Source organism: Berghia stephanieae, chromosome 13 (assembly GCF_034508935.2).
Source record: "Berghia stephanieae isolate SIO BIC M18660-M18661 chromosome 13, UCSD_Bste_1.3, whole genome shotgun sequence".
Lineage (NCBI taxonomy): Eukaryota > Metazoa > Mollusca > Gastropoda > Nudibranchia > Aeolidiidae > Berghia > Berghia stephanieae.
The window spans coordinates 37,313,464-37,318,498 of NC_088372.1; positions in this window are offsets into that span (position 1 = coordinate 37,313,464).

Genomic DNA, 5,035 nt, shown 5'->3' on the forward strand with positions numbered 1-5,035 from the left:
TGTTTTGACTTTTACACATTCTGATCACAAGGCATATGAAAAGTTCTTGCCCGCATGAAGAATAAAAAGTAATTATTTTCTTTGTTTATAACCAAGATGGCCGCCGTTGCCGGGCCGCGTGACATCAGACTACTGAATCCAATTGATGGCACGTTAGATCAAGTCGATAATCCAATGAAAATAATGGTGATGCTTCTCGTCTATCATATTTGTTGATGATGGCTTTCGATACAGGGTTGTACAAATTGATGCTCAGATGATGATGATGATGACGATGAGGCGAAAACCCAGGTTCAAAACATTTTGCTAAGACGAGGGTCATTTAAATCGATCGATATTTGAAGGTCAAGTTTTCTGGCCAAATTTCTAAATATGTGTTTTTCCAGAGCATGGTAGTTTTCTTGTTGTTGTTGTTGTTGTTGTTGTTGTTGTTGTTGTTGTTGTTGTTGTTGTTGTTGTTGTTGTTGTTGTTGTTGTTGTTGTTGTTGTTGTGGTTGTTGTTGTGGTTGTTGTTGTTGTTCTTGCTGTTGTTGTTGTTGTTGTTGTTGTTGTTGTTGTTGCTGTTGTTGCTTTTGCTGATGCCGTTGTTATTCAGCCCTATTATTTCTGCTGTTGTTTTTGACACTATTAATCCAGAAAGTCGAAGGTTCAAGTCCTTTGTAAAAGTTTATAGAGGCCTTTTTAGAACGCTTCAGAGTAAAAGTCACATCAATTTTGTTCCCTCGATGCATTGAAATATAACTCTCTCCTGCAGATTACATGAATATTCATATAAATGGTAGATCAGAATTCTGATAATTTGAACATGGAATATTACTTTTATTTTGCTATTGAACGCAGCATTTTGTATTTTTATAACACTCTTTGCACACGAGAGCACGTTCATTAATTAAAACACAGAATCAATTTATAACTAGCCTACGTCACACCCTTTGCACACCAATTTACTGACCATAAAAATATGATGGGGTTTTTGATAATCAAGTGTAGTCTAGATACAAGCACAAACATTTTCGGTGAAAATTTATCTGTTTTTAAAAAAGATCCATGATGAATGCGACTGAAAACTGTATTATTCCAATCCGCACGTTAAGTTATCAAGTAAACGTGGTAAATATTTTAGAACAAGGAAACTTGAATGTTACATGAATTAATTGTTCCGCTAATATTTTGATGGTAACTGTCTCCTGAAAGATTTTTCATATCAACGATAGTTCCAGACTGTAATATATATCCATGGAATATTTGTGTGTGTAAGTGTGTGTGTGTGTGTGTGTGTGTGTGTGTGTGTGTGCTATTGAACACTGCGTTTTTGTAGTAATAATTATACTTCCACACCAGGCAATAACAAGCAATGAATTGATTAGAGACACGCCAGATGACAAAAGAGAATAAAATTATTTTGCGGTGATGGGGATTTGAACCCACGACCCATCGATTATGACTCCTTTATCTTGTGATTGTCAAAACGGATGCCTGATCCACTCACTTTTCTGAATCCACTTGCACACCAGACCAGAGCACGTTTCATTCATGAAACCATAGACACAATTTATCCAAAAACTCTGTCATGGCACATCCGTTGAACGCCAAATATTATCTATCCGTAAGATAGAATTTCGATAATCAAATGTCTTTAGGTGAATATTTCTCTTATTTGATCCATTTTGAGTACAAATCCACACGTTAACTTTTTCGATTGGGAACGCTTCGTTGTGGTAACATTATTAGAAGATGACAAATTAAACGTTACATCAATTAATTATGCTCCATTGATGTATTGAAGATAACAGCCACCTGATGGAATTGTTCATATATATATTGTTTATATAAAGGATAAATCCAACCCGACGTACACATATTTACCGGTCTGATAACCCAATTCCGTAATGGGCTTCTTGTTGTAAATGGAAATCTCAAAAAATGCCACAAAATATTGTCCATTACAACAATGTAAAACTAGGCTCTAATTAAATATGTCCATGAAAGATTATTTTTGGCATTGGACAGTGCATATCGGTGCAATCATTTCAACTTGCACACCAGAGCACGTTTCATTAATGAAAACAAAGAATCAATTCATCACTATCTAGTCTACGTCACACCATTTGGACACCGATAAATATCTGACCATAAGACGGGTTTTCGATATTCAATTTTGCAGGTACAAGGATTTTCAGTGAATATTTCTCTGTTATTTAAATCCATGATGAATGCAAATCTAAGTTGTATTAGTCAAGGCCACAAAATAACGTTTCGATTTAGAATAAATGTTTCGACGTGATAAAGCTTCCCAACTGATTTCCATGGACAGCGTTTACAAGAGTTTATATATCTTCCTCGCCCCTGCCATATAAGGAAATTGTTTACTCCGCTGGAAGCCAAGTAGGCGCCGTGCGTACGCCGGAATCAATCATTTCATTCATCAAATGCTAACCTACACCATTTCCCACCCCTTACCCCACCCATTCATCACGCAGAAAGTCACGCGACTGACCGGCTTTGACGTCACTACCTACGTCACGGCGAGTCCGAGACGGCAAAAATCAATAAGGCACATCGATCGAGAGCAAGGGAAAGAGAGACTGGAGTGGCAGGTTATTTTTGACTCAAAATGCCAAATTAAAATAGAATGGTTTGAAAAGATGCCGAAGTATTTTTATAAAGTTGTCAAAAAAAAAAAAAAAAAAAAAAAAAAAACAAGATAAATTAGGCCCATGGAGTCAAAGTTTTATCCCTGTTTCTATAGCGTGAACTTGACAATAGCAATTTCTTGCTATCCTTTGGATAAGACGCTATATCAAACAGACCCAAATACGCAATCACTGCTGGCTGGATAGAGGAGTCCAAAAAATAAAATCTCGATATAACCGGGATCGATTTTCGGTCCCTACTGGGCGAGAAGCGAGTGCTCTACCAACTGCGCTATTAGAACCCCCCCCCCCCCCCCCCCGCCCCCGCCATCTCCAACCCTCGGGAAGTGATCTTTAAGCATAATCATTTTCCTCCTAAAATTCACAATCAGCAGCAATAAATTTCACTATTTTCTTATCACGCAGTCGTGGAAATTTAATCTTGTTTTGTCGCTTTAAGGATGCCAACTGGTGTCTAAATTATGTGACATAATCGTGTTTGTTCATCAATTAGCTAAATTTAAGTTCTTTGTGATAAAATTCTCCAAAACAACAGAAAAAAGAAAAAGAAAAACGAAAAAAAAAAAAAGAAAAAAAAAAAAGAAACAATCAAGCAAAAAACCAACACAAAACAATGACCAACAAAAATAAAAATCTACAAAAAAAACAACAACAAACAAACAAAAAACAAACAAAACAAACAAGCTTTAAAAAAACCCTAACCAAAATACAAAATTGGATGCCAAAATGCCAAACCCACTTTCTTCGTGCCAAACATCTAACGAATATTAAGTTGTTTTTGTTTTTAATTTGGCATTGAAAACGCCAAACTGGCAACTCTAAAGAGAAAAGAAAGAAAAAGAGTGAGTGCGTAAGCACTGGCGTTATTTCTATAGGAAAAGACAAACTCGCCGAGCAGATCCAACGCGTATCCCCGAGGTATTTCGGGACGCCTGCTTCCAAATATAGAAACGGCTATTTCTAGCAATCGTCCCTGCCACTCGTTAACCCATTGACAGCGAGACGGAATGTCCCGTTCTCTGTCAAATCAGAAGACAAAATACGGATTAGGTGCAGCGTGGCTCAGTGGTACGGCCTTTGCTTCCTACCCCAAAGGTACCGAGTTCAATCACCCGCCGCTGCGTTGTGTGGCCTTGAGCAAGTCACCTCACCCTAGCTAACTTTGCGGCGCTGCTCTGCGGCTAACGCCTGGGTTATTCCAGTCTTCCCTTGGAATAGACCCTAAAGACAAATTTCCTCTTGGGGATGAATAAAGGGAATTTTATTTATTTTATTCATTTTTACATTAAAACATAAAAATAAAATAGAGCTTTTATATAGCGCAATATCCACTAAATGTGCTCAAAGCGCTTTACAAAGGGTCCCTGGCCAACAGCGACATGTAACATGAAGAACGAGACATGACATGACACCTGTTAGACGATATTACAATTTTTTTTTCGACAGAGACAACGCTGTTGTCGGCCAGGTACTCATTTTACACCTGGGAATGGTGAGAGAATGTGAGAAAAGAATATTTTCCAAGGACTTAACTATGCGCCGAGTGAGGCTCGAAACTCAAGAGCTTCCGATCCGAAAGCGATTCTCATACCACAAGACCACATAACCGCATAGAAACATTATGTGACTCATCGGATTATTTGGTAGTTTTGTCTATGTCGGAAAAATTGTAATATCGCCTGATATGCATCATGTCCTTGTTCGACATGTTACGTGTTGCTGCTGGTCAGGGACCCCTTGTAAAGCACTTTGAGCACGTTAAGTGGATATAGCTCTCTATAAAAATACATTTTAAAGAAATTCCCTTTATTCATTCCATAGAGGAAATTTGTCTCAAGGGTCTATTCCAAGGGAAGAATGGAATAACCCAAGCGTCAGCCGCAGTGCAGCACCGCAAATTGACCTTGAGTGAGGTGACTTGCCCAAGGCCACACAACGCAGCGGCGGGTGATTGAACTCGGTACTTTTCGGGTACGAAGCAGAGACTGTACCACTGAGCCACGCTCCCCCCCCCCCCCCAATAAAAAAAAAAATAAAAATTAAAAAAAAAAATAAAAAAAAAAAAAAAAAAAACAAACAATAAAACAAAAACAAACAAAAAAAAAAATGTTCGTCCTTTTTTTTTTTTTTTAAATGCTCGGTTTCTGGTAGAAAAGATTTAATTTACATATTCGTCTACAACAATTTGGAATCGAATATGTCTAATTTACATATTCGTCTACAACAACTTGGAATCGAATATGTCTAATTTACATATTCGTCTACAACAACTTGGAATCGAATATGTCTAATTTACATATTCGTCTACAACAACTTGGAATCGAATATGTCTAATTTACATATTCATCTACAACAACTTGGAATCGAGTATGTCATTTTAT